General features: G+C 46.0%; 2 long non-coding RNA genes across 2 annotated transcripts; one reads left to right on the top strand and one right to left on the bottom strand.

The window, feature by feature from the left end:
* The first annotated feature begins 631 nt into the window (after positions 1–631).
* On the top strand, positions 632–5,761 carry LOC147241099 (uncharacterized). Its single transcript, XR_015111259.1, has 3 exons — positions 632–1,027; positions 4,482–4,585; positions 4,893–5,761. It is a non-coding gene; the product is annotated as an uncharacterized LOC147241099 (long non-coding RNA).
* LOC147241100 (uncharacterized) lies at positions 1,848–4,632 on the bottom strand. The gene is made up of 2 exons (XR_015111260.1): positions 4,426–4,632; positions 1,848–1,977 (listed from the first exon to the last, which is right to left on the bottom strand). It is a non-coding gene; the product is annotated as an uncharacterized LOC147241100 (long non-coding RNA).
* Positions 5,762–6,041: the final 280 nt, after the last annotated feature.

Here is a 6,041-nt window from a genome sequence, read left to right as displayed (position 1 = left end):
GCCTGGATGGGGAGCATCTGCATAGCTGTCCCGCCTCTATTTCTGCAGTTATGAGAGTAGATGTGAGTATAAACCACATTCGACTTCTCCCAAGCAGGAAATATCCTGCGTGTCAGCCTGCATTCTGTCAGTGTTCTCACTGATTGCTTCCTACATTTCATTATGCTAAATGCAGCTTTTTACACACGGCGAGGAGTATTTTATAGGGAAGCTGGCCAGGAGATGCATCCTGGGAGCGTGTGAGCATGGCGGCCACAAACAGTGAGCGTCCCCCGCCAGCTGCTCATTGTGAACAGGTTTTTAAAAGCTTGTGACAGGCTGAACTGCAACAGCAGACTAGCGCATCATCCTCAGTCCTCTCCCTGCAGTTCCACTGGTTCAACAACGCTAAAGACAGAGCCTGAGAGATCACTTTGGCAGAGGAATGCCGAACGTATCTGCAGTCTGAACCTGGTGTGCAAAATCCCCCCCACGGGGAGCTTAAACGGCACAATAAAAGAACACAAAGAGGACAGCAGTAAATTAGCTCAATCAGCTTAGAGTGCATCTATGGCTGCTGTCATAATGACACCATTAAGCAGGGAAATGTAGGCCAACGCCTCCGTTCTGTTGGACTGTGCAAATACAGCAAAGTTAAAAGAGAGTGTGTTTCTCCTCGAGAGGCCGTACATTACTGACATGATCCAAAACAAATAAGAGGATCTCTGTGTGGGCGGAGCCACTGGAAGGCAGGCAGGTGTCCTGAGTGTGCGACTCATGACCCATTAGCTCTCGGTAACGCAGAAACCCTTCAGTTGGAACTGCCAAATAGATGCTGGACTAATGTCAGGCCAGGCCACGGACGCTTTCATGCAGCAGATGTCTGTCATTTTGTGGTCACAAGCAGAGACGAGACTCCCACTGACAGCAGCGTTTCCTCCTGCGCTCTTGTTTGAGGAGGGAATATCAAGGAAAGCTTTCTCTTCATCCTTCAATGTGCTGACAAACACCGGAAACCAGAGCAACGTCTGTCCGTCTCAACAATATGGTGACTAATTTTGCTCCATGAGCACTTGTGATATCTCATTTTGTTGCCTTCTTAAAAAAAAAATCACTGATGTCATTTTTTCAAGTTTTTTAGAAAACACAAAAAACTGGAAAAAAATCATAAGGAGCTGATTTCAGCAAAAAGAGTTGTCAAACAGCTAATTAGGAAATTATTTTAAGAAGGTGACGAGTTTTCATCTTTGTAATTCATTTCAGCCCAAAGGAACAATTCAGAAATGCTGAAGCAAAACTTTATGAAACAAATGTCATGGAAACAAGCTTGTCCATCCATCTGTCCATCCATCACCCATCCATCCATCTGACCATCCATCCATCTGACCATCCATCCACCCATCCATCATCCATCCATCCATCTGTCCATCCATCCACCCATCCATCATCCATCCATCCATCTGACCATCCATCCATCTGACCATCCATCCACCCATCCATCATCCATCCATCCATCTGTCCATCCATCCACCCATCCATCATCCATCCATCTGTCCATCCATCCACCCATCCATCCATCTGTCCATCCATCATCCATCAATCTGTCCATCCATCATCCCTCCATCTTCCCCCTCTTATCCTGTTAGGGTGGTGGGGGTGGAGCCTATCCCAGCAGCCTTCCCCTGGACAGGTCACCAGTCCATGGCAGGACCAACACATAGAGACAGACAACCATTGGCTCTCCCAGCCACGCCTACGGTCAATTTAGAGTCTGGATTAACCTGGTCCCTCTTGATGTCTTTGGACTGTGGAGGAAGCTGGAGTACCAGAGAGAACCCAGCAGGAACAGGGAGAACATGGAGACTCACCCAGAAAGATCCTGTGCTCCAGCTGGGGCTCCACCCACAACCTTCTTGCTGGGGGGCCACAGTGAGGACCACTGCTCCACCGGGCCGCCTGGAACAAGCTTGTTTTTACTTCAAAACAAAAGCTCCCAAACTGAAAGTAGAGTTGAAAAAAAAAAAAAGCTCTTTTAACCCTTTAAGTTCAGGTCCTTGGTCACACCAACTATGTGTCATGGTTAAAGTTCACTTTCCTTTTTTCTTCTGTCCTGTTCAAAAGTATCACACACTTTTTGAGAATTTCTGTCAAAACGTATTCAAATGTGCATTGATGAAAGGAGGAGAGGGATTTTAGGTGTTATTCTCCAATGTTCCACAAGACTTGAATGTATTTCTGGAAGTTTGACGGGAGTTTTTGCGCTTGTTAGCGAGCTATATGCTAGCATTTAGCTAGTGTGTGTCCACCGCTGGTTGTAAACGATTTTTAGTTTGTGTGACACAAGGTAGCAAACTGCTGTACAGAAGACATCTTCAGACACACTTTCTGAATGTCTAAGAAATACTAATACACAGCAAATATCAGCATATCCTCCAGGTCTTAATCAGAAAATCCCTCATTTGGAACAAGGCCAAATTCTGATAATCCAGCCAGAATAAGGTGTTTGCAGACCCTTATAAATTCAGTATGTTGTCGTTCAGTGTTCAACTATTCAACAATGCATGCCAGAAGACAAAGACAAAGAAAAATGCTTTCATTGTCCTATGAGTGTGTACCAGCCATGCTCACCTCGCTGGCCTCAGCAGCTGGATGAGCCATCAGACGCACCCCTGCAGTTTCATAGGCGACCGTTCGGGGTCATCGCTGCACGGCAAGGACCGTCAACCCATCCCTCTACGCTTCCATCCATCCATTCATCCATCTATTGTCCATACCACAAATCAGTGGTTCTCAAACTTTTTCTGTCATTCCCCCCCCCACGCCAATTTTTTTGACAAAATAGGCCACGTTTAACTTTATTGACCTCTTAAAAATTACAAACATTCCTTTAGTTTTTCAGAACTAGAAAAAATGAAATAAAATGTGTTTCATCCCTGTCAAATATCTCTCCATTTTAAAAACAGACCTGACAACAGTTGCTATGAAAGAGGTTTAAAGTGCGCTTTGGTTCCACCGCGAAAAAATTCGGACGTCCCCCCTCACCCGGGGGGGAACTAATGTTTGGACGTCGGAATTTTTTTTCACGGTGGAACCATAAACAAAGCAAAAGGTGAGGGGGGAAATAATGTTTGGACGTCGGGTGACTCGCTCCCCCCCTGGGACGCCTGGGTCTGTGTCAGTCACTCGTCCATTAACTATTAATTATCAATATTATTATATTATTAACATTTTTGATATTTGTCCCAGGGTCCATCATATAGAATCTTCCCCCTGAGCATTAAAATGAACATTATCAGGCTTTGGCCCTCACAGGTATCACTGACCTGGTGGGGGCCCAGCCAGTGACTCGGCTATTCAGGAACATGAAGTCGACTTGGCCCCGCCCAGAAGCCAGGATGTGGTCCAGGAAGGACTCTTTCCAACATGCTGACCCACCACATCAGCATACTAGCATGTCGCAGCGCTCCAAAGCCCCTGAGCTGCTGCCACGTCTGTACATTCATAGTTTAGTTGCTCTTGACAATAAAGTAGAAGTAAATGAACCTGAAACAGAATTTTTTTCCTGAAAAAAAATCATTTCACTCTATAAAAGATTCAAGAATTCAAAGTAGCTGCTGACAGCTCACAGATGCAGGGCAATGTAGTTTTTAGCTAACAGGAAGTGTGTTCTTTGAGCTGCGGGTTGCTGTTACTGTTGTGAGTATCTCTGGCAGCTGGGATTGTGTGTGTGTGTGTGTGTGTGTGTGTGTGTGTGAGAGAGAGAGAGAGAGAGAGAGAGAGATGGGTTTTTAATCATTTTTGGACAAACGGCTCGCCTACTAAAGCAGACTTGTTAGGAACAGAATTAGTGTCTGCTCGTGGGATTACTGGACAATAATATCATCAATATTGATTTCTCCTGCAGGCTTGGGATCAGCAGCGAGGTTGAGGGGAACAGGGGAAAAGGTCCATTCATGAAACTACGGATCGAGGGCACAGTGGTATGAAAATAAAGACTTTTAACAGGGTTAACATTCATTATGACAGTTCCCTGTCAGGTTAATATTCCGGGATGCTTCTGTTTCCTGCCTCCATCGGTGGTTCCTCGTGGGTGAATCACACTGTAGGTAGTGCTGTTTGTTCAGGAGTTAATCATCTGCGTGAAAAGAGGGACCTCCATGCTGGAATGAAGTAAATCCAGCGTCGGCTGCTGGGTGGTTTGGCTCTCCAGTGGAGAGGCGAAGCCAGTTTTTCCACAAATTCCCACCAACACAAAAGCGTCAGTGCATGGAGCTGATAAGGAAATGTGCAGCGTCGAGCCTTTGATAAACAAGCTGCACTTCCTCCCTGCTGGGACCAACCCTCTCTGTTTTCCATTCTAATTCCACCACTACAAGCACCACCACTTTCCAGAACACGAGCCAGAATGTTGAGGAACAAAACTGAGCAGCTTCATTGTACTAATACCTCCAATGATACACGTTGTTTGTTGCATATTCTAACTGCTGATGCTGCGAGGACAGGCGTGGCCCTCACAGAGACGCCGTCATCACTCCATCCCTTGCACGCTCGCACAGATGGGACGCACCTGATGACTTCAGCTCTGCAGCAGCTTCTGTCATTGTAGGTAGGTAGGGCTTCGCTCATTGTTTACGGTCTGTACAGCAACTTGAGACGTTTGCATGAAGTCAAAAGGTGATGAATACGAGCAGATTGTGTCAAAAGCAGCCAGTTTAGACTGTTAGCAGTTTAAAACCATGGCAATGATTCAGTTAAATCACCAACCTGTACAGCCATTGATCCAGCCTAGTTTAGTCTCTTTGCACTCCAAACAGACTTCACGTGGACGCTAAAACTTGAGTGATCAAAGCTTCTCGAACAGAAAAAAGAAACCAGAAGCGTCCCTGTACTTATTTTATCTCCCTCGCCTACAGAACCTGTACGGGCATTGATTTCAGGACTCTGTTGATGGAGGTTACAACAGTGTTTGATGGGTCGAACTGTGAGAGTCAGTGGTCTGGAGAAGGAGGAGCATCCACGCCAAGACAGCTGCAGCTACACGCCAGGAGACATTCGCCCCACGCGTCACAGGGTCCCGACTCACGCCGGAGGTTCGTGAGATGAAAGAGTCTGATGAGTGAAATTCGTTAACATCAAGAAAATCCCCACAAAACCTGTAAACACGTCGCAGCTTAGAGGAACTCAGCAGTAGACTCAGTAGTTTGCTTTAGTCGGCATTGTTGAGTTGATGCTAGTGCCAATCAGCTAAAAATAATCAAGAGAATATTATGCAAACATGTCTCGGGTGAGGATGCAAATCGCTGCATTGTCCAGTTGTGATATTCAAACCCATCTGATTATGAGGAAACACACAATTATTATATAAAAGTATGACAGCTTTTCTATATTTGATCACTAAACTCAACCTGCGTTTGTTCAGCATCCAGTCGATCACTTCCAGTGTCCGTAGAAACCCTTGATTCAAGATGGCATCTCAGGAACAACAACGCTACCGTTTGGGTCATGACAGCGGCGTCACTGACCCACTTGTCTTTATTGTCGAAACCATGCCTCATAGCTGTCAGTTAACCTCGCTAACCAGCTAGTCAGGCTCCAGACGTGTTAGCCACACCGATCAAGACTGATCGGCTTGAGTCGTGACACTTTGGGAGGCTGGGGCTTATTTCTGCAGGACGCATATGTGCAGGACATCTCGCTGCAGCTCCCCAGACTCAAATACTCCCCCTGTAGGTGGTGGGGGATGCGCACCTGCACCTAAATCACTACATCACACTGCATCCACACACGCCGTGCTGTCAAGCCCTCTGGTCTATACAGCACTCGTCCTCTCATCTTCTTCGTTACTCTCCCTTTTCTTTCTGTGGCTGTTTTACTTTTACAGTCCTATTTCCATGTAAATTACTAGACTTACGTTTGTATTGAAGAATGACAAAAACACACACTTAAGCAGTGTTTGTGTGTTCATTAAAAATACTAATTTACCCGAAAAGGGCTGTGTGGAGAGAAAAGACATCGAGACCTCCTGCTCTGCCAATTGGATTAGCTGCCAAGTCCTGCTCATC

The sequence above is a fragment of the Aulostomus chinensis genome, chromosome 22 (genome assembly GCF_037954235.1).
Source record: "Aulostomus chinensis isolate RoL2024-O1b breed Wild chromosome 22, RoL_Achi_v1.0, whole genome shotgun sequence".
NCBI classification, from domain to species: domain Eukaryota; kingdom Metazoa; phylum Chordata; class Actinopteri; order Syngnathiformes; family Aulostomidae; genus Aulostomus; species Aulostomus chinensis.
The sequence above is the reverse complement of the archived record's forward strand: the minus strand, read 5'-3'. Positions and strand labels throughout refer to the sequence as shown.